The sequence below is a fragment of the Talpa occidentalis genome, unplaced genomic scaffold (assembly GCF_014898055.3).
Source record: "Talpa occidentalis isolate TD23 unplaced genomic scaffold, MPIMG_talOcc4v2.1 talOcc4.7, whole genome shotgun sequence".
NCBI classification, from domain to species: domain Eukaryota; kingdom Metazoa; phylum Chordata; class Mammalia; order Eulipotyphla; family Talpidae; genus Talpa; species Talpa occidentalis.
The window spans coordinates 41,099,283-41,123,642 of NW_023605083.1; the positions used below are offsets into that span (position 1 = coordinate 41,099,283).

The 24,360-nt window shown below is 40.8% G+C and overlaps 2 pseudogenes; both read left to right on the top strand.

The window, feature by feature from the left end:
* The first annotated feature begins 3,584 nt into the window (after nt 1-3,584).
* Nucleotides 3,585-3,871, top strand: LOC119231390 (MICOS complex subunit MIC10-like; annotated as a pseudogene).
* Nucleotides 3,872-5,719: 1,848 nt separating this feature from the next.
* The window catches only part of LOC119231391 (V-type proton ATPase subunit E 1-like), a 28,794-nt pseudogene continuing 10,153 nt past the window's right edge, over nt 5,720-24,360 (top strand).

Below are 24,360 nucleotides of genomic sequence, written 5' to 3' on the forward strand. Positions count from 1 at the left end.
GTGACTATCTCAATACTCTTTCCCATGGCCTACAGAAGTAAACAACAGAACAACGTAACAACTGCAGGTGCGCAATCCTAATGGTGCAAGGGCAAAAAGCCTGCAAACCATTTTCCCTACAGTTGGTCTTCTTTTAATATAATGCATTTTTATTTTTGTATTTTTACTTTCTAAAGAAGCATATGTAAGATCTTTTTTAAAGTGATAAATTGGTCTATTTTATTTTATTTTTTAAAAAAGATTTTTATTTCTGCATAAAAGAACTGGGGTGCAGGCCAGAGGTGTGGGGGGAGGGGGCTGAGAGGATTCACCAGAGACAGAGCCAGGAGCAGAACAAGTGGATCTACTGAAATACACTGCTGAGGGGAGCAGCAGGCAAGACAGGAGAGGTCTGTTGTGCCATGTGGGTTAGCTCCCTGACCGGGGATTAAACCCAAGCATATGAGTGGGCCTTCATGGTGGAAGTACTAAGATGCAACCCGTAGGTCACCAGGGAGGCCTGATACGTAAGATATTTTTATGCAAAAGCAAGAAAATAAATTCATAATTTAAGATAGCTGCCAAGATGTGGATTCTTAAAGGAATCTTAAAAATCATTCAACTCAACTCCTTGTTTTACAGAAAAAGACACCAAAACCCATACTGTCCTATAGAAGTAATTGGGTAAAGGCATATAGGTGTTTATACAGAGATGTTCGCCTATTACTATTGATAATAATGGGGAAAAAAGAAGTTATCTCAATGTCCATTGGAGGGAGGTCATTTTTAAAAATCTCTTGGCATATATTAGATATTCTGTAGTCATTAAATAATAATGCAAAAATAGATATTTAATGAAAGAGGCCCATCGTATATAAAAGGGGAAAGCAAATTCTAAAATACGGTGTATAGTACAATGCCAGTTTTGTATGGTAAAAAGTCTGGAAGTAAATACGCTAAAATATCACCAGTGATGGCCTCTAGGCAAGACTAGAATTGATTTCAACTGATGTTTTTTATATTTAATAAAGTGACTTTTTTTTATCCAGTACTACTTCATCAAACAGGAAAAATAGTTATGTTCATTGCAAGAAGGAGCAAGTATCTTCCTTTCATTTTTACTTTCACTGGTAACCATCCCTAAGAATATGTTATACAATATTATGTAATTGTTGCTGGAGGTCAAGCTTTGGAAGATTTGGAAGTCAAGCTCTTGCATTCCTATTAGATATAACCAGTAGCTGAAGCAACTGGTTACTTAAATTTGGAAAGAAGGGCCACCCTGGTGGTGCAGGGGATAAAGCTTAGGGCTATCGAACTATTGGCAACCAATGGAGCATGAGTTTGATCATGGCCAGGGAGCTAGCCCACATAGTGCAGCAGACCTCTCCTGTCGTACCTGGTGTCCCCCTAAGCTGTATCATTCAGTGGATCTGCCTGTTCTGCTTCCCACTCTGTCTCTGATGAATCCTCTTACAACCCCCCCAAACCTCTGGTCTACACCCCAGTTCCTGTATGCATAAATAAATCTTAAAAAGAAAATCTGGAAAGAAGAGACTGGAAGTTAATATATTTTCTGGTTCATACTTAAGAGGTAAAACAACTATGTTCAGATTAAACAATTCACCACAGTCCCAAGTGGTGATTTAAGGACAAGAGTGCATGATTTCTTACAAAGAAAAAGAAAGAAAACTGAAGATGTATTTATTTAGTCAACAAATCTATATTGAATTCCCACTATATGGTAGGCTTTGTTCCAGATGTAACAAAGAACAAAATAAACAAACTGCCTGCCCCAGGGACTACACTTTCTTGATGGAATGGGGGGGAAGGAGACAATAAACAAGTAAACAAAAAAATTATATGATATAATGTGATATTGTAATAAGTGTCAGGAAGAAAAAAAATACAGCAGTGGAAAGACAGAGAGCAATGGGGAGCTGTTTGACAGGGCAGTAGGGATGGTCTTGTTGAGAAAGAGGCCCTTGAATATATGCCAGAATGGAGTGAAGGAGCAAACATACAAGCATCTGGGGAAAGAGTTTTCCAGGAAAGCAGGACAGTAAATGCAAAGGCCTGGAAGGGGGAATGTGCTCTTTGAGTTTGAGGAAAAGCTAGGACACGTGGGTTGAAAGGAAGTAAGAAAGTGTGGGGGAATCCAGGAGGTGTCCCTAATTCAAACCAAGTAAAAGTTCAGAGACCACAGGAGGGGCTTATAATTTTCTTTGATGAGTTTTTGGAAGCCATTGGAAAGTTTTCAGGAGGGTAATATCATGATCTGATTTATATTTTGTGACAGGTCATTCTAGCTGCTATGTGGGAAAGAAACAGAAGGAAGGTGAGCCTTAAAGCAAAGAAGATGAGAATGTTTACTTTCCATTTCCACATGACAACCACAAATTGTTGGTGGCCTGGAAAGAGAACATAAATACAAGATTTTGGGGATCAAACTACATCCTTTAGTTTATTCTACCTGTGTGTCATCAACATTCAGCTGCTGGGTCCTGGAAACTAGACAGTAATCACCCACCTACCATTAGCTCTTTTCTTCTTTATGCAAATAATTGTTTGTCTTTTCCTCAGTCTTTCCAGTGCAGTAACAAGGACATACCAGCCAAAGGCCCGGGCTTGGGGTCAGAAGGCCTGGGTCTAATATGCAGGACCTGTGCAGGTTAGGTCATTCATGTAATGTCTCTAGACCCCAGATTCTTTCTCTATATGATGAGAAACAATGTCAGCCTCTTCGCAGAGATGTCATAAGAAATAAAATTCAGGGCCTCCCTGGAAGCACAAGTGTTAAAGTCTCAGCACCATCAAGCTATCGCCAGCCACTGTGGCATGAGTTTGATCCCGGCCAGGAAGCTAATCCACATGAAGCAGCAGACCTCTCCTGTCTCCTTTTAGCAGTGTATCTCAGTAGATCTGCCTGTTCTGCTCCCCACTCTGTCTCTGGTGAATCCTCTCACTCCCCAGCACCTCTGGCCTATACCCCAGCTCTTGTATGCATAAACAAATAAAATAAATCATTTAAAAACAGAAATAAAATTCAAAACATATTTTAAAGGGTTTTGTGACCCTTATGCAAATACAAGTCATTATTATTAAAGCTGAACTCCCTTCCAGTTAACCCAGCTTACTTGGCAGTCCCTGAAAAGGAGATGACAAGACAAGGAAATTGTTCACCCATTAATCTTTGTACTCAAACCTGGAGATGAATGGTTGGACGGCAAACTAGGATTTTGCAGAAGAGAGACAAATGGGGCAAAAGAAAAAAGTGGATGGGAAGGAGAGAGAATGGGAACATGAATACCTGAAAGGGTGGGGGGATGCATGAAGAAAAGTGGGTCTGGACAGCAGGTAGAGATGCACCCCTCATACCCCTTTCAGGCTTACTGTCAACAGGCAACTATGCAAGGTCCTACCGTGCAAAAACAGATTACATTTGGTGACTGATAAACACAGATGTAAAGGCCCAGTCATTTGCACCTCGTGATAGACAACAACAATGGCCACATTTACTCCAATGCTGCCAAGTTGGCAGAAACTTGGTCCAGCCAGCCTGCATCACAGAGCCACTTCTTTCTCTGCTTTTCCAACCTTGCAAAATGGTTGACTCCCCAAAAGTAAAGCTGGAGCTGCAGGTGGGGAATGTTTCCAATGCAGAGCTCGGCAGGAAGTGGGGCTGGTGCATGGTGGATAAAGTCATGAAGATAGGTACTGAATTTGGGTTAGGGCTTATTTTGTCACTTCTTCTTTTCAATATGAAAAGAAGAATGTGGCCATAGTCTTTGGTTCTGGCATGGGATTGGGAATGGTCTGCCCCAACTGTCCACATGACTTGCAGTCTCCATAGCTTCTACATGGAAAATATGTCAAAAAGCAGGAGCAGTGAATAACACCTGAGACATCCCAGTAGGAGGAAAAGAGAGATGGAGTTTATTCCTCAGGAATCCTGATGTGCCCTGGAGTAAGCTGATGTTCTTCTGTAACAATATTATCAATAATGCTTTCAACTCCAGATGAAATATATAAGCGCCACTGTTTACATATCTGAAACCAAGTCCATTTCTTGTTTTGTATTTGCTCTCTGGAAATTGCAAGGAGGGGGTCTTAAAGAAATAATTTAAACAAAAATAGGAAAAACTAACAAGCAAAGTGGTTTAGACCCAACAAATATATTGCAACACAAACTCTGTCTCAACATGTGCTTTTTGAGAATCTGGACTATACCTGGAGTGATACGAGAGAACAAACAGTAAGATAAGGTTTTGGAACTGAGTCACTCACAGCTCAGTTTGGTGATAAGAACCCCATCATTGCAGCACAATCTCCTTGCAAGCTTTCAGTGGTGGTGAACTGAAGTGAACCTGTGAAAGAGAGTGCACTAGCAGGTGTGATGAGGTGGGTATTTGAGATACATGGAGGAAATAGTAGCTCTAAGGAAACGCTATACCAGATGCCTAATGCTAATTAGGTAAGCATCTTGAAGTGCTATGAAAGAGAGTGGCTGAGAACAAGAAACAGGAAATGGAATGCTAGGTGTGAAAAACAGAGGGCCTCTTTGGTTTTATTCAAAAAGTTCTCCTCTCCTGAAGCTGGAGAGTGGAGAAAGTCAAGGTTCAAGTCCAGATATTAATAGAATGACTGAATTTCAAAGATGATTAAGTCAACCAAGAAAGCTCTGTTATGCCAAGTTCAGGGCCCTTTTTGGGGAACTAGAGACTCTGACATGTGGAATGGAACTTACGAGCAGACTCCTTCAAAGATTTTTATTCCCCAGATTTCTCTGAACATTCTGAGTCTGCAGATGTAATCACATCCTCTTACTAAGAGCTAGTGTAATACCGTCTCCCCCCCTCAAAAAATAAAAACAGTGGCCTTTTTTCCTCAAAGAAATCTATGTCCTTCTCACTAAGGCCAGAAGAAACTCGCTGGCAAGGGAGCACCAGTGTTCCTGAAATTTTCACTAGCAACTCTGCTCTGCAAGCCTGTGATGGTAGGACAGGCTGATATGGTCACTATAGTAACAAGGATTATAGGTTCCCATAATGGAGGCTAGTGGGTGACACTCCAAGAACTCAGGGTGTCTTAATCACAAAAATAACTGACAGGATGGGAGTGGCAGTCAAGGGCTTGACCTGCAGAATTATGAAGATGATTGATATGAAACAATCAATCAATCTGTTGTGTCCCAATCCCTAGGAACACAATAGATAGGCAGCTTACTAATAGAATAATTTAAAGATAACTGATCTGGAGGCTAAAAACAGTCACTGCAATGAAAACTTGCAATCTCTTGACTAATATTTCAAGCCAGACCATTCAACTGAAGAGATGACTAAGTCAACAGGATGAAGTGTCCTGCAACATCACAGCAAGTATACACAGTGGTCCTCCAAATCCTCACCTTAAGAGACCTGTGGAATGGATCTGGCAGAATGGCCCCAGACAATTGCAAATGCAACCAAGTAGTAGCCTAATCATAACTGCAAGGACAGATGGGATGTCTTTGATAGAGGAAATTAATAGGGTCGCAGAAATATAGTATAAAGTCATTGATTTAGCAAATATGTTCTTTCCTATTCCAATCAGAAGTATAGGACCAAAACAGCTTCAATTTACATGCAATAGGCAACAATATTCACCTGTACTATTTCTCCAGGATTATATTAACTCTTCTGCCTTCAATCACAATATAGGCCAAAGAGATCTAGAGCATCTGGACATCCCAAAGGACATCATGTTGATACAGTCCATTGGTGACATTGTGTTGATTGTACTCAGTGACCAAGAAGTGGCTAGCACATTGGTGTCCTTGGTAAGAAACATGTGCTCCAGAGAATGAGAGAGAAACCCTGTTAAGATTTGGGGCTTGCCATACCTACAAAATTTCAAGGACCCAGAAGTACGGGATATGCCAAGATATTCCTCCAAAGAAAAGATTAATTATTGCATTTGCATCTTCTGTCATGAAGAAGGAAGTACAGTTGCCTACTAGGCCTCCTTGGATTTCTGAATGTAACACATTCCCCACCTAGAGGTGTGGCTTTGGCCTATATACTTGTTAGGTGACACAAGATACTGGTGACCTTGAATTAGGTTGAGAGCAGGAAAAGTCTGTACCACCCCAAGGGAGGTGCCAGGAGCCCTGCCACCAGGCCATGTGACCTGTCAGACCCCATGGTGTCAGAGATGCAGCTTGGAGTTTACAGCAAATCCAGGGGAGAGACCCGTCATAGGTCATCTTCTCAGAGTGTGGCCTCTGAGCTGGTCCTCAAGCTTTAGCAGAGTGTTCCAACACTCCCTCAGTGCAGCAGCTTCAGGGTGGCCTGGTCTGTGATAGGACAATGGTCCCGTACCCTCTCCCACTTCTGTGCTATAAAGTCAGTCCCCTGTCTGATACAAAATAACATGGGATCCCATTCCAGTGAGTTAAACATTCTCTAAGTCCTCAAACAGTACATCTGACTGAGGTCCAGAATGCAGGAAAAGGCAAACTCCTACCCAGAATAAACATCTATTCCTGAGAATAAACTGATGGCCCTTCTGCAATAAAAGGGACCCCGTATAGTGACCCTCCCTAGTATCTATTGATGGCACTTGGCCATTCATCATTGGTAGCCTTGGTAAATGGGAACCAACATGCCTCCATTGCCACTACTGTGGCTACTTCATTCCTGTGTCTTGATTCCTTGGGGGCTAATAGCAGGGGCTGGCTGTTAGTCAACTACTCAGGTCAGTTCATCTTCTTAGTTGTTTAAAGCATCTTTTGTAGATGTTTTCCTGACAAACGTTAATATCTGAAGTACTTCATGCTCACACTTGTATGTCTATCTGCCTGCCCCTACCCCAGACCTCCTTGTCTGTAACCTGCCAATCTTACCCTTCCAGACTCTGGCCAATTAGCCAGGCCATTTGTCATTCCCATAAGCTTTTGTGTAATCTAACCTCAGGCTGCTTCTCTTTCCACACAAAATGGATGGCCACATGCACCACTCAAAGCTTAATCTACTGGGGCCTCCCTGGTGGTTCAGGAATTGTCTCAGCACTATCACCTCAATGGCTTGAGTTTGATCCCTGGCCAGGGAGCTACCCACATGGCACAGCAGACCTTTCCTGTCTCACCTGCTGCTCCCCTCAGCAGTGTATTTCAATCAAGCTGCCTTTTCTGCTCCCCACTCTGTCTCTAGTGAATCTCCTCAACACCAGCACCTCTGGCCTACACCCCAGCTCTTTTACACAAAAATACATAAATAAAATCTTTTTTAAAAAGCAAAAAAAAGCTTGATCTACTGTCACTGTTTCCCTTACCACTGTCTCCTAAGGCTGCTTGAAGGGACTACAGAGAAACTACTATCCATTTCCAGCTTGCACTCACGTACAGGGTGAACTCACCTGCAAAATGGACTCGGACTCTTGTTTCCTTTCGCTTGGTCATGCAGAATGCCTCCACACAGACCTGAGGGCCACTCAGGCATGGGCTGGGGCCATGAGGGTTCTTGGCCGCTGCACTGGTGACAAATTGGGCACACTGGTTCCTCTTATCCTTAGTCTCAGATCTAGCATCTTCATTTCTGATGGAGTGCTGCTGGGACCCACATATGACTTGGTTGATCTCCCCCAACTCATGTTTACAAGCTTCACTTCATGGTCACTTGATGATCATCGACAGACTTTCTATTTCCACCAGAGCTTCGCAGCATGGCTGGAATGGTTTTTCCTAGGATTGAAATGGTCCCTGTAAGTATAGTCTTAGAAATAGTTTTTCAAAGGCACATGATTCTCTGCTGCTGATAGATGGCCTTGCTCCCAAGTCCCAAGGTCCTGAATTGTGATTCTCCTGCTGGGCCTGCCACAAAGTTCTTAGAGCATCTTATCTGAGCACTGACACCCCCAGCACCAGGGCATCTGCAGAATATGAGCAAAGTGACAGGGTGGCTCAGACCTCAGCCTGGACTTTGTGCACAGCAGTTTCCTGCACATGGTTCCACAGAAACCTGATGTTTTTTCATGTCAGGGGTAGGTGAACTAGAGCAGTAACCAAAACTTATAAATAGCTTCGGGTTTTCATCTGTTTTTGGTAAGTATGACAATGAAAGAAGTTGAAAGTCAGAGGATCAACAGCAGCACTTCTATTTGCATGTAAGGACCAAATCTGGGTGAGTAAAAACTCATGAATAACAACACCCAAAACCCTTAGTGCCTTTTCTTGCTGAGGCATGCAAAAGTTAAAATTTCCGGTTGATTAACCAGGCAGGAGAGTTCTACTTTGTCGAGATAAAGATACATCCTGTTGTCCCCTTGTTTTGATCTCAAATGGGCTCTTGTCAGATATTAATACATTGCATTTCCTTAAACACAGGAAGTGCCCAGGTCAAATTATTTTCTCAAAGACTCAGAATGGTACAATGCTCCACCCCTGCCCTCAGAGATATCTGAGAATGTATGACTAGTAATGTGTATGTTGACCCAAATCTAGCAGAAGGATCCAAGTCTAACACAGGATCCTATAGTTCTATTACAAATCAAAGCTCAGCATTTATTTGTAGTTTAAAGGACTTCACTTTGGGAAGTATTCAGAAAATGTTAGGGTAGCGAGACCCTTTGTCCCTGGTCTTTCCCATAGGCTAAAATCACCAGGTTATCACAAGATAAATAATACTTTTAGCTATCATCACTAGTATTTATTATTTCGTACATAATATTATAAGTATAATCACATTGAATACTCAAAACAATCTAGTAAAGGAGGCTGTGTGAGGTAACTACAAGACAACCCTCAGGCTCAATAATTTGCTACGAAGATTGAAAGATTCAGCATATAATGACATAGCTATGATTCACTACAGTGTAGAGAGGCAAAGAAAAACAGTAAGGCAAAAGTGCATGGGGGCAGGGGGTGTCTCCCTTGTGGTCTAAGGGTTAAATCTCCAAGCTATCACCTCAGGGTCTGAGTTTGATCTCTGGCCAGGGAGCTAACCCACATGGCACAGCAGACCTCTCCTCTGTCTCGCCCACTGCTCCCCTCAGCAGTGTATTTCGGTAGATCCTCCTGTTCTGCTCCCCACCCTGTCTCTGGTGAATCCTCTCAACCCCTGCACCTCTGGCTTGCACCTCAGTTCTTCTACACACACACACACACACACACACACACACACACACACACACTGAGCACATGGGGAAGAATTCTGAGGAAATCAAGTCTTCTTCTAGTTGGAACATACTGGATGTCCTTAATTCTTCCAGCAATGAGTTGTGACAACATGTAAGATATTATCTATAAGGGAAGCTCATTAGGAAGTCAGTGCCTGGGAATTTTATTGGGGACTGTTCGTATAGACACTCTCTGCTTAGCATGTACTAAATTTCCAAACTCCCAGGAGGAAAATAGATATTCAGCACAAGTCATACCTTTGTCACAGATTAAGCACATTGAGCCACTCTTACAAGAGAATAGTGGGAACTGTCCCCAAATCCAATTTCCCAGGTGCCAGCCAACAACAAACACTGCCAGCAGGCTTTTCAAAGGACAGTAATCTCAAGTCTGCTATGTCTGTGTTACGGCTTTTAATTTTTTTCCATTCATAGGCATTTACTATAACTTAAAATATACTTTATATTTCAAATTTTATATTTTATATTCTGTCCTACCTATATATTTACTGATTAAATGATACAATGCATGTAAAGTTCTTAGCATACTGCCTGGCACATGAAAAATGCTCAATTTTAATTGCTTTTCACTGATTAAATGAGTATTTGGTGATAATTGGCAGTCATTTTAGAAACCTGTGCAATCTATTAGAACAAAAATCTTTTCCTTTTCCTTTGTTTTTGACCATGTGATGCTGGCACTGTTCTTATTTATGGGGGTTAGATATTGTGAAAGTCATGGGAAATCCCATGTGGGACCCTTGCTGACAAATACTGGGGGACCCATCCGGGAATCTTCCTATGCTGAATGTCACAAGATGCCAGGAAGCAGGGAGGTGAGCACCAGCTGAGCCCTCACAGATAACTATGGAACTAGGAATGAGGGTGCATTTGCTGACATTTCTTGTAATCTTTCCTGTTGAACTTTTGCTTATTTGGTATGTGGGTTACTATAGTGATGGGATGATGGGAAGGAATTGTGCAACAGACCATCCTGACTTATTTAATCCTTATTAAAGTTTCCCTCTTTGAGGTAAAACTGTAATAACACTTACTTAGCTACCAAAATGCCAGCAAGCGTCACTACTTTAGACTGACCTCTACCTTTCCTACTTTCCTAGTGACCCAGAAAGTCACTTCTTGGGTCCAGCAGAGGATTTGGTGAAGGGTGGAAAATGCTGGTAGCAGGAAGCATTTGCTCATTAGGAGATCTAGAACATTTAATTCCAATGGTGCAAAAAGAGCTTGCGATTTGAGTCATAAATATCTGGAGTTCAAAGTTTGCCTCCACCACTTAACAGTTCTGTGTCCTTGGATATGTTTACCTCTGGGAGCTTATAAAAAAGCTCAATATTGGTACCAGAATACTGGCCAGTCTCAGTTCCCTTGGCCAATAAAGGAAACAGAGTTTGAGGAGGAAGAAGGTAGTTTAATTTGTTGACCAACTGAGGAAGCCAGAAGACTAGTGTCTGAAAGACCACTGTCCTGCTCTTTGGCAGAGGGCAGGGGCATTCATCTGGAGTTACAAGGAGCAGAAGAGGGGAGTGGGCATGGGGCAGCATGTCCGACTTTGACACACATCTGGTGATTCTGTTTGACACCAGCTTTGCCATCAATTGATGGTCAGCAATTCTAATGTTATCTTTGTAGCAAAGCTTTTCTCCTTGGGAATCTAAAAAAAAAAAAAAAAAAAAACAGGGTTTACTAAGCCTAGAGGGAAAATGAAGGAAATGAGAGAGCTTATCTGGTGGGATAGAGAGAGACATATACTTTGTGGCTGCATCAATATTTCTGCTTTTATTACAGTTAAGCATCAGCTTGGGTCAGCGATGGGCCATGGAGACAATGGTGGTCCTGATAGGGTGTCCCATACAGCCTAGGAGTGCAGTAGTCTAGACCACTGGATTTGTGTAGTTACAGCTCTTGGTATTTGCACAATGACAGAATCACACAACAGGGCATTTCTCAGACTGTAATTCAGGGTTATTATGAGACTCAATAGATTAACAGACATGGAAAGGTTCATGAACTGTCACACATATACTCCAAAATGACCACCTTGGAGTGAAGGTCCACACAACCCTCTCAGAGAAAGATACTTCCTCCTCCAACACCATATTGAATAAACTGAATTACATAACAATACCTACTAATCCACCAATTTCATGAGCACCCCAAAGAAGAACCTAGAAAAATACCACATTCAACATAATTTCTTTTAAACCTGTTAATTACTTTTTCTCATAAGTTTCTCAGTAGGAAACATTAGAATTGAAACTGTAGAATTAATGGTTCACTTGATATTTACAATGACTCACAGTCTGGTTATTTATTCATTACAAAAATAAATACAAATTGAAATTAGTGCAGGACCCTTCAAATCTTACAGAACCAAGCTGTAAAATTTGGAGAGAGTTAAAAAATATGTTTCTTGGGAATAATGGTAAGATCTGTAAGACTTTCAGGTGTTCTTTTAACAAGTATGGGTAAGATTGCTCAATATTGGTCATGCTGATTTGAGAAGTTATGCCCCAGATTCCTTGCAGTAGGTAATCTGGGTTGTTACCAGCCAAGGTCATGATTTCTGCACTTGGTGTCACAGTTTTAGAAATGATGTGTAGGTATTTTACACAACGAGAAGATAAAAATTTCATAAAAGAAATATTTCCTCCATTCTCCAGCATTGAGGGATTTTTTTTTTCAAATGAAGAGATGAAGACAGAGAGCCTTATGTTTTTATTAATATTGTGAAATTTTTTATCTGTGACTATTCTAACTACTGAGATGGATGAATGCTGTGACAATGTAAATTTGCTTGATTTAACAAGGCAGAGCAAGCCAAATTTCAGCATATGTGAGAGTCAGTTGCCTGAGATCATTTTTTTAAACATATGCTTTCACTTTCTATCTGTTCTTTCTTAGAAGATGTCACATCCTTTGTAAAGAGCATGAATAAAATATGAGGTGTGGCATATTGCCATCTCTGCAGAATAGATTTTACTTCATTGAAATCTAGTACATAAATTTCACATAGAATATTAGTTTTAAAATTGTTAGACTGTCTATGTTAAGCAAGAATCATTTTTTAAAAAATTTTTCATGGAAAAGTAAACTAATTTTTTTTTTCCTAATAGGCTATATTCTAATACAAGGTCTATGACATTTTCAAAAAATTTTTCCTCTCAGCATGCATCGTCTTATTTCTTTTTAATGACACAATAAATAGAACTATACAAAAGTAGTCATTAGTCTAAAATACAAGGCAATATAAAAGGCTTTTGTTTTCCCTAGCTTTGAGGAAATTCAATATAGTGTTTTAACCAGGTTGGCAGGAGTGCCCATAGAGAGAAAAGGAGGCCCCCGTGCCCCAGTTTCAAGTGTTTAGAACTAAACTTGCATTCTAGGCCATCTACAATGTGTGGCAACGAGGCCCTTGACTTAGCCTACTTTACATAAATTAAGAGAACCCAATTTTTTTTTATTTGTTTGTTTTTTTTTTTAAGATTTATTTATTTATACAGGCACTAGGGTACAGGCCAGAGGCACGGAAGGGTGAGAGGATTCACCAGAGACAGAGTGGGGAGCAGAACAGGCAGACGGACTGAAATACACTGCTGAGGGGAGTGGCGAATGAGACAGGAGAGGTCTGCTGTGCCATGGGGTGGCTCCCTGCACAGCCGGGAATCAAACCCGCACTGCAGAGGCTGCGGACAGCTTCACAGCACTGTGCTAAACCCGCTGCGCCACCAGGGGAGGCCCAACCTTGTTTGTTAAGGAAGTTTTTCATAACACATATGGGAAATTTAAAAAGATGGAAGCAATTCATACCACACTGTGTCGTCAGACTCCTTGCACAAATTATCCGGGCCCATCTCAGGTCTCTACTGGCAATGACACCATGCAAGGAAAACTCACAGAGAGACCATTATTTCGTTGCTTTTTCTACCATTGGAGAGGAAATTTTGTTCTACCCTTCTGGGTTCTTCTCATGCTGGTCTAGCAATCAAATTAACATCAGACAGATTAGTAGGAGGGAAAAAGAAACTTTAATTGCATACATGTGGAGAATGAATCTACATAGATTCAAAAAAGCAGTGAGGCAAAATGGTGGGGGTTATAGCAGAAGCTAAGGAATGGGATGGGAACCGTGGGCTTCCAGACAGAGGGGGACTCACAGGACAAGAAGAGGGTGACTCTTGTGATGAAGACCAGATGTTCTATAATGCCATGTAGACAGCATCCTCCAACAGAAAGGTTATTTCTGATAAAAATCCTAATTCTGGATTACCCCCAAATTTCATGCTTTATGGTGCTTAAGGGAATGACAAGAGCTACCTGTGAGTCTGCAGGGCCTCCACTGACCTCTGCTCAAAATTATCAATAAGCCAAATTGGGAAGACCTGTTCTGAACACCATGGAGAAGCCTGTCCTTCATTGTTATAAATGACATGCAGATGGCCTTTCAAAAACTGTTCATTGTTAAATGACTCATCATCCTGGCTATTATGCTAATACAAGTCTATACCATCACAGAAGAGCTAGGACATCATGATGATTAAGAACAGAACAGCTTGATTCTAAAAACAGGAAATGGCATCTATTTTTTTTTTTGTATGGAGTTTGGGTCATTACATCTGAAATTGTATATCATCCAAGTTACTCTGTAGATAACAACAAGCTACTGTAGTATAGGTGGTTATTCACAACTCTCTTTCCAACAGATAGAACGGAAACATGTTAGTCGAATATTTAATAACACAAGATATTTTCTCAGGGCCTCCCTGGTGACCTAGGGGTTAAGACTCAATGTTATCACCTCAAGGGCCTGAATTCGATCCCCGAACAGGGAACTAACCCACATATGGCGCAGCAGACCTCTCCTGTTTTGCATGCTGCTCCCCTTAACAGCATATTTCAGGGCCTCCCTAGTGGCGCAAGGGGTTAAGATGCAACCTATGAAGCATCCACAGCCACTGAAGCTCAAGTTCGATCCCCGACCGGCCAGGGAGCAATCCACATGGCACAGCAGAACCATCCTGTCTCTCCCGCTGCTCCCCTCAGCAATGTATTTCAGTCACTCTGCCTGTTCTGTTCCCCACTCTGTCTCTGGTGAATCCTCTCACCCCCCACACTTCTGGCCTGTACCCCAGCTCTTGTATACATAAATAAATGAATCTTTAAAAAAATAGTGTATTTCAGTAAATCTGCCTGCTCTGCTCCCCACTCTTACTCTGGTGAATCCTCTCAGCCCTCCCACCCCCTGACCTATACCCCAGTTCTTCTATGCAAAAATATATAAAATTTAAAAAAAAGATATTTTCTCTCACAAAAAGCTGTCACGGCATCTCACTGTTCCAACCAGAAGAGTCGATTGTTCCACCAGATATAATAACATGCACTCTTAGTGTGCTATTAAAAAAAAAAAAAAACTAATAGAACATCACAAGAATAGAGACCTTTTCTTTAAAACAGGTGAAAACATTTAACTTCCATCTGCTATCCTGAAAACTACCATTCTTGTGTGTGGAATAACTTTTTTAAAAGCATATTGATATAGATCCTAAGAATGTTCATACCCTTGATGGAAATGCTGCAGACTTACAAGCAGAATGACAACAGATTTAAAAAAAAGAAGCTGGAGGAATAGATGCTTTTTTAAAAAGTAGCATTGTTTATAAATTATATAGTTCAGGTTACACACTTACCACCTATGTATACCACATTATGTTTGCAACCAGAATTCTGGTTTCCATGCATTACCATACAATTGGCCACTTTTACCCAATATACATTTCCCTTTCCCTTCCCCTCTGATAGCCACTAATTTTTTCTTGTAGTTTCAAAGTTTATTTTTATTTTATTTAGTTTGTTCATTTGTTTCTTTATCTACCATAAGCTAGTGAAATCATATGCTGTTTGTCTTTCTCCATATAACTTCATTCACTTAGCATAATACCCTCTAGTTCCATTCATGTTGTTGCAAAAGGTAGGATTTCATTTTTTTGATAGCTGAGTTAGATCCCATTGTGCATATGCACTCCATCAAGTACCATTCAAGACATAATTTCATTGGCGTAATATACCAAGATTTTTTTCTTTAATGATGTAAAGACACTCCAGCTTTTCAGGTACCAAAGAACTATGATTGCAAATCTTAATTTTAAAATGCTATATTTGTATTTTCTCTGCATTATATGCAAGGTTTTCTGTACTCAGTTGCATTAGTGATCTTGCAAAAGTATTTGGACATCAAAAGTCCTGTTATATATGGTTGGTAAAGGATATCTGAAGAGAAGATAGTGGGTAAAAGTGCAGTTTATGTCCTGCTGAAGTTCGTATGGTGCATGTTTTTTGTGTGTCCTCTAGAGCAGTTTTTAATGAAACGTGGTTTTATTTTCCTTTAATGACATAGTTTTGTGCCCTTAATATTTGGGCTATTATGTGTTTTATATTAATAGTGTACTAAGAAAATTTTTTTTTAAAGGTTTATTTTTATTTATTTATACAAGCACTGGGTACAGTCAGCAGTGCGGGAGGGTGAGAGAATTCACCAGAGCCAGAGCGGGGAGCAGAGCAGGCAGAAGGACCCAGGTACACTGCTGAGGGGAGCAGTGGGCAGCAGGAGAGGTCTGCGCGCCATGTGGGACCCTCCTCTGGTGGCCGGGGAACAGCCGGGGATCGAACCGGCGCTGCAGAGGCTGTGGGCAGCTTCACAACCCAGCGCTCAACTGCTGCGCCACCGGGGAGGCCCTAAGAAAATTTTTTTGATGAAAATTTTCTGACTGTGGTTAAACTTCACAAATGATTTAACCTTATTCCTTATGTATGAAGGGATAATATGGAGTACATATAAAAGGAATTACCATGAACTGTTTTCAATTGCCATAGCAACATAGCAATATTTAAATAGCAAATGACAGTGTAATGCATTCTACCTCTAACTCAAAGTTTATAATGAACAAAAAGCTAACTGGAAGATCTGAGCATGCTGTGGTCTGATTTAGTTCAAGACCCAAAGTCACCGTGAAGTCTTCATCCGCTTCCTGCAAATGCTTCTCTCTGCCAGGAGAGGGCACCATGTGAGCACTGGGCAGAGAGAACCAAGGGTTTATGAATTAAATCTGCTTCTTGCTCTGGGTTTCTTTTTCTTTAAAGAAATAATCCAGTCCCTGTGGGCATGAGTGGAGAAGTAGTGGGTGGGTTCTACAGCAATTCTGTGGAACTTCGAGCTTGTTATGAAACCTCTGATCATTTCAACATCTGAAAGAGCCAGATTTATCACCGTTGGAAACTCGGACTATGATCATAATTGAATGATTGTTTTTAGAGGTGCTAACAAAATGAATGAGAGTAGATGAGGGTGTTTTGTGTTTGAGGCAGTCCATGCAACACAAATAACATCAAGCCTAGTGGTCAAGAGACCTGGCTCTATTCTGTTTTACCAGTTTCTGAGTAACTTCATACAAAGTCAGGAGAAAAAGTCTTGACTTTTTTCACACATGTTCATTTAAAGAATGGCATAATTTTCCACTCTGCTGTTATAATTGTAAAAACACATTTTCTGTAATGTAAATATTCATTAAATATTGGTTTAGAATATATTCATACTTTTTATATATAGTATATATAAGGATTTAACTCCAATAAACATTTATTTTAACAATTCAATATTAACATAGCTCAGGTTACCTAAATTTTTTTAAAGATTTCTTTATTTATGCATACAAGAGCTGGGGTGCAGGCCAAAGATATACCGGGGTAAGAGGATTCACCAGAGACAGAGTAGGGAACAGAACAGGCAAACTGACTGAAGACACTGCTGAGGGGAGCAGCGGGCGAGACAGAAGAGGTCTGCTGCGCCATGTGGATTGCTCCCTGGCCGGCCGGGGATTGAACTCAGCTGCAGAGGCTGCGGATTGCTTCATAGTGCGGTGCTTAACCCCTTGCGCCACCAGGAAGGCCCCCAGATTAACCTAATTTTTTTAAAAAGATTTATTTATTTTATACAAGAACCGGGGTACAGGCCAGATGTGCGGGAAGGTGAGAGGATTTACCAGAGACAGAGCAGGGAGCAGAACAGGCACACTGACGAAATACACTGCTGAGGGGAGCAGTGGGCAAGACAGGAGACTGCTGTGCCATGTGGGACTCTTGCTGGCTGGCCGGGATTGAACCGGTGCTGCAGAGGTTGTGGACAGCTTCACAGCGTGGAGCTCAACTGCCTGTGCCACCAGGGGAGGCCCTTAACCTAATTTTTAATCTAACAAAGAACAGATAACCATGGCTGAAATTATTGCAGAAATCTATGCATATTTGATTCAATCTTTCTTTGTGACTCTCCTAAAAGCAGTTATATAAAGCCTCAAAATAAAAATGCCTAGCTTTCTGGAGGCAGAATTTTACTTTGGAAGGTGGAGAGGGGGTTGTGGGGAGAGGGATATACAGTATTGAGTTGCTCAAATTATTAGAGAAAAATACGTGTGAAAAGGTTGTCACACAATGACAAATGGTCTGTTTTTCTGGTTTTGAATAGCATTACAAGTGATGGCTGTAATTAAAGCAACTCTCTTTAGCTTCTAAGTCTAATCTGAAAGAGGACCATCTCCGGTCCAGATTTACCATATTGTCATGTCCATAAGAAATGGGAATCCTGCGCAAGGGACAATGCATAGTTATATGGATATGAACTCTGGATCCTGAGAAGGAGGAAAGGAGAAAGGAAGAAGAGAGGAAGGAAAGGAAGGAGGGAGGGAGGGAAGGAGGGAGAAAATATTTGCACCATACAGAGAAAATCTTCATATTACATTTTCTTTAGCACACACGCACCTTTTTTCCCAAATGTCAGCTGCTCTAACGTCTTTAGTCACTCTACTTCAAACATACATCATTCTAGCCTCTAGCCTCCCTTCTCAGTTCTCTTGCCTTTCATTCTTTTCTTTGCATGGGTACTTCCTTATACCTGTTTCTGTACAATAATTCTGTTTTGTTCAATGTTGCAACTTTTCCATTTCCTCTCTCAACAAAAGATGGTCCTTGGAAAGTGAAGGACAGGAAAGTGGGAATCTTATAATGCCAAAAAGAGAATAGACAGTACAGGACAGAAACAAACTGCTTTTGCAAAGAGATATTTTGCAAAATGATATTTGCTTTGGTTAGAATTCACATAAAGTTGGCATCAACTGACTAAAGTATATTATCAAAATCACAAATAGTAGAATCAGAAACTCTTTGATCTGCAAGGGATCAACAAGTCCAAATCCCACATTTAACAGATCAGAAGGCTGAGAGCCAGCAGGTTATGGGATTTCCCATGTTCCCTCACGGGTCACAGAGCTGGGTTGAGAATTCAGATCCATTGACCCTGATTTCCTTTGTCCATGACAGATTATTGCCTTGAGCTAAACTTTCAGCTATAGCTTTCACATTATAAGGAACTCTTCCTTAGCATAAGAACAGCCAGAATCTTAAAACAGAAATAAAATCGTTTTTTATGATTTTTCTTTCACCCACTGTGATTATAGAAAAACTTGTGCCTATACAGAATCAATAATGTAAAATATTTACTAATTGTTAACCTTCATCTAAATGATAAGCCATAAGTACTTTATAAGAGGGTATATTTATATATATATATTTATAAAAGGTAGTTTTGCAAATATTGGGAAACCATAAGTAAGTAACAGAACACTAGTATACTTAAAATAAACTATAACTAAAATTGACATTTACATAATCATCCCCATTTGATGATTATGTTGCCACTAACAACACAAAGATGGATAAATCATTCTATAGGTACCACAGTCTACTAGAATATCTAGTCATACTCACTCTCATCCATGCTCCTTTCTAGCATCTTCTTTTTTTTTTTTTTTTAAAGATTTATTTCTTTATTTATACAGGCACTGTGTACAGTCAGAAGCACGGGAGGGTGAGAGAATTCACCAGAGCCAGAGCAGGGAGCAGAGCAGGCAGAAGGACCGAAGTACACTGCTGAGGGGAGCAGCGGGCGGCAGGAGAGGTCTGCTCGCCATGTGGGACCCTCTCCCAGTGGCCAGGGATCGAACCGGCGCTGCAGAGGCTGTGGGCAGCTTCCCAGCCCAGCGCTCAACCGCTTCGCCACCAGGGAGGCCCTCCTTTCTAGCATCTTCTAAGTAACACTGCAAGTGTAACTTTTCTAACAGGTAGGAAAAGATAAAAACTACTTCAATAATACCTCTACTTTATGAAGTACAACAATAAAGTTCTTATCAAAATAATGCTACACAGAAACACTTATCTTGACTTTCCTGGCAGCATAACTAAGATACCCATGGAAGTGAATAATTGTTGGAAATGCTCTTTATCATAACTGCAAAAAGCACATGACCAATTTCCTTGTCTGCAAAAAGAAGATATGAAGGCTTCTCTGTACCAGGATGAGTCCTATCATTTGCAAACAGAGAGACTGAGTTTAGGATGGCATCAAAGGCTTTTGGTGTAATTAATGAGGGAAAAAAAAAAAAGATCTCATGCAAAAATGACTAAAATGTGATTGTCTTTATCTGGGAACAAACCTGATTGCCCATGAACCTATATAACCTGAGTTTGCTTTAAATTAAGAAAATGTGTGGTAAACTAGCTACGTGTAAGTAAGTGTAAAAGGGGAATGCTAACATTTTTCACTTATCACATAGGCAAAGATTTTTTTTTTGGCAAAGATTTTAAAAGTTAACTCCCCATATTGGTGAGGACACTGAGAAATTTGCTCCCTAGTACATGAGTGGGAATGTCAATTGGCATAACTAGTCAAAGGCAATTTGGCATTGGATCGCAAAGCTTTAAAACAAGAAACTAGTCACGACTTTAACTTAACAATTTCAATCTTAAGAATTTGTTATGAAATCAATTTAGGTTAGGGGAAAAAAAGAGGTTTATCACAGGCTGTGTAGTTTCTCTGTAAGTTCTTTGTCACGAGTGTTAACAAACTCAATAGCTTTCTCAGTTGGCTGTGCCCCACACAGACAAGACACAGTAGAAGAAGAGAAGTTTATTATCTGAGCAGACAATGAAGACAAAGAATGTGAATTCCTCCATAGATTGTTTCCCCAAGAAAGGGCTAGAAAGGGCTTTAAAGGTTAGGAAGACAAAATGGAGATGAAGGAATGTTTAGTGTCTAGTGTTGGAGGTACTGTCTTAACCATTTATTTCCTGGTTCTCTGAAGTCCTGCATTTTTGCAATAAACAGTTTCACAGCACAACTAACTGGTCATAAGGCAACTTGCTATAAAAGACAAAATAACGGGTCAACAGGTTGTTTTCAAATTTTGTTCCAACTGACCAGTACTCATGTTTTTTATTATATCTCTTAGTTTTCATAATAATCTTTGCAGTGATGACTAGACATGCCTGTCTTAAAACAGTGGATAGTAACTACATGTACTGATTTGATAGAAAATATGCCAATTTTACTAGAAGCATTAAATAAAAGAGTATAAAACCAGATTGAATATCGTATTAGAAAAATGGTAACATGTCAGTTTGTATATCCTTCAGTGAACAGCCAACCCTCCCCCATCAAAACCAAGTTTACCAAACTATGACAAATATAAAAGAGGCAGCTAGTATTCACAACAGTCTTCAAGCTCATTAGTAAATGAATTTTTGGATTATAGTTTGACATTAGATCCCGAATCCCTCATTATCTACTCTTTCATTTTTCATAGTTTTATCTTTTTTTCTGACAAAATTACCTTATAACAAATAAGTTATGTGGTGAAAATGCTGAGGGTAAAGTCCTCAGGGAAATCTGTTTGGTTTATCAATAATTATTTTAAGTAACAAAATGCTGAATAGTACTTATATACCAAACAACAGAGGATTGGTTAATTATAGGATAATATAAGCATAAGATGGAATACTAGGAAGCTGCTAAAAATATTGTTTAAAAACAATGAATATGTTTATGATGTATTTTAAGGAAACAGAATATATACACTAAAACCCATATAAATATATTTTAAAAACTATAAATATGTAACAAAAACTTCCCAATGATACCCCTTTAATGATAACAAAATAGATGACATTTATTTCCTTATCTGTTTTTTTCTATATTTTCTACATGCACATTTGTAATTAAGAAAATAATTATTTCTTTAAAAGTCAGACCTTTGTCAGTTGACTGTACAAATGTGGTGAGGATATTTATTTAGGAGAAAATTTGCAAGAATGCTGCAATTGTGTTCAATCATACTTGCTGATGCAGATGCATACAGGCCATTTGTCACCGTTGGCTCTGAAGCTCAGCACAATTTACTTTCCTTCCACAGTTTGCAGTTCAAGGAGGAGGAGCTCAGTGGGTTGGGCCAAAGCCACCAAGCCTTCCAAAATTCTGTTAGAGAAACAGAAAGGCCAATTCCCCACTATCGGCAGATGGTGAACCATCCTCTTGGCTCATGTAAATCCAGCCATATTGGTGCAACACAGCTGAAAAAAGGCAAGCAAGTTCTCCCAGGCTGGACAAAATTTGTCCTCTCTCCAAAGACTGTTGTTCCATGCCAGCTGGCATTTCCTGCAATCTCCTCCATTTATTTCAAGTGTGGGGATGACTGACAATGTAAGGGCTTAAACTGGAGACCTGAGCATCTCAACAGGTAGGGAGGTGGGCTTTGAAACTTATGGAAACCCTGTTAGGTGGTGATAGCCTTACAGGAAGCAAAATATTCCATATGACAGCAAAATAGAAAGAGCTCTGGATCATGGATTTGGAGTCCTGGGTGCTAGTTTTTTCTCCTTTTCTTCCCTCTTTGAATTTCAGATCCTTATATAAAATAGTGAGGTAAGGAGTAGGTAAATTAAATGAGCTATAACGTTTCTAATCTATAATGATTTATAACACAGCGAAACAATATATATTTCATTCAATAAAAATTTATTCACTGCCTATTATTCCTGGCAAGGAAGAGTCAAGGTAAATAAAACATTTTACCTACTCATATTCAATATGTGCAGTTATTCACTGTATCATTTATTTAAGGGAATGAAGTGTATTTTACCAAGACCGAATTTTTCCCTGTTGCCAATAAAGCTTCTTACCCATTGTTGATGAGTAATGTGTGTACCATATACTGGGAGACATTATAGGTTTGTGTTAAAAGCCAAAGATAGAATTAAAGAGTCCCAGTCTAACATGAGCATCAGCAGTCCTTAACTGAATGGTCTTGGAAAAACTAAATTCTTACAGTTTCAGTAGTTTTCTCATTTTTATTTTTTTAAGGTTTATTTTATTTATCTATGCATACAAGAGCTACAGGTCAGAGATGGGGGAGGTGAGAGGATTCACCAGAGACAGAGTGGAGAGCAGAGTAGGCAGATCTACTGAAATACATTGCTGAGGGGAGCAGTGGGCGAGGCAGCAGAGGTCTGCTGCACCATATGTGGGTCAGCTCCCTGGCTGGTGATCAAACTTGTGCTGCAGTGGCTGGCGATAGCTTAATAGTGCTGAGACTTAACCCCTTGCTCCACTAGGGAGGCCCCAGTTTTCTCATTTTTAAAACGGAAATAATAATAATACTGAGTCATAGGGCAAGTTAGGATAATCAGGTAACTTTAGGGACATTGTAGGTGGGCACTTCAGGAGAGTTAAGGAAGACTCCAGAATTAAGAACAAGAGGAATAAAGGAAAGGGCAACTGATTCTGATGAGAGATAGTCAAACATCCCAGGACTAAGGTCAATAGGACATTCCAGATCAAGAACAATGAAGAAAAAAGTTACGGTCTGGCACACAGAAACTTAGTTCTGGGCACAGAGACATTTAGGCAGTGAGTGAGACCACCAAAAACTAACACTCACAAAGAGACTGGTGGAGCTTTAGAATAATTAGGGAAAGGAGGTGCATATTCCCTGAGGCACGACTCCACTTGGGCTTCCTTGCCCCTCCCTGGACTGGCTCCACCAGCTTGGGAGTCCCACTTTATTTCTGTTTCTTTTCTCTTCAATAAAGTTTTTTTCTCTGAACAAACCTGCCTCTTCTTGCTTGCTTCCCTGAGCGTCAGCAAAGTTCCTGCTGTGGCTTCGTGAGACACCAATCCATGGTGGTCTAGTGGCTGGGCCTCAGCACTGCCACTGCAGCCTGGGGTCCATTCCTGGCTGGGAGACTAGGCCTGAAAACCTGCAATTTCAGTATCAGTGCCTAAGTACATGCATGCCCAAGGGCTGTTCAGGGACTCCAATCTGTTAAGAACACCTTGTAAAAGGGTTTCCCATTCACAAGTGCAAAGGCAAAGAAAAGATTCAAATAACCGCAAACTCTGAAAATTACCCATCGCCTCTTGGGCAAATTAGCCAACAGGCTTGGCCTAAAATAGGATGGCTGAGGCCTAAAAACTTGCCACAAGACTAATGCGCATTATGGCAAGGAACCACAAGAAAAGGGTTAGGCAGGTTCCCAAAAGCTGGGACAGGAGGAGAGAACTAAAATTCAAAATGTACCATATAGGGGCCTCCCTGGTGGTGCAAGGGGTTAAGACACAACCTATGAAGCTATCCACAGCCACCGCAGCACAAGTTCAATCTCCTGCCAGGGAGCAACCCACATGGCGCAGCAGACCTCTCCTGACTTGCTTGCTGCTCCCCTCAGCAGCGTATTTTGGTCAATCTGCCTGTTCTGTTTCCCACTTTGTCTCTGGTGAGTCCTCTCACCCCCAAAAACTCTGGTCTGTACCCCAATTCTTGTATGTATAGATGAATGAATCTTTAAAAAAAAAAAGTACCATATAATCAATTCAAGTTGAGGTCAAGATAACAGCTGCCATGTCTCTGCCAAGGACCAGAGCAGCCTCCCCATGTGTCTGCATCCATGCATCTCTTCTCCAAGTGTCTCTCTTCCAGGTGTCTCTCCTCCTCTTTTGTCCCACCTCCATTTGTTTATCCCTTCCACTCCATCCAGCTACCCCTATTCAGGTCATGGCTTACTGGATGTCACAGTCCAAGTGTAACAGGGTGGTCCCAGGAAAGGGGGAGGTTCCCTGCCCCACCCAAGGGAGGGTGGAGCTGAGCAGGAAGAGGAGAAGCTGCAGAAGAGACTGAGGAAGGAAGCAGGATGGAGCCAGAAGGAGACCTGGAGCAGGCGCATGGAGCCTAGAGACACGTGAAGAAACTGCGCTTGTCTTTTGGTCGTGGACTAGGTGACACAGATGTGGGTGAGACCCGTGGGGAGGTGACAATGGCAGCTTTTATCTTGATG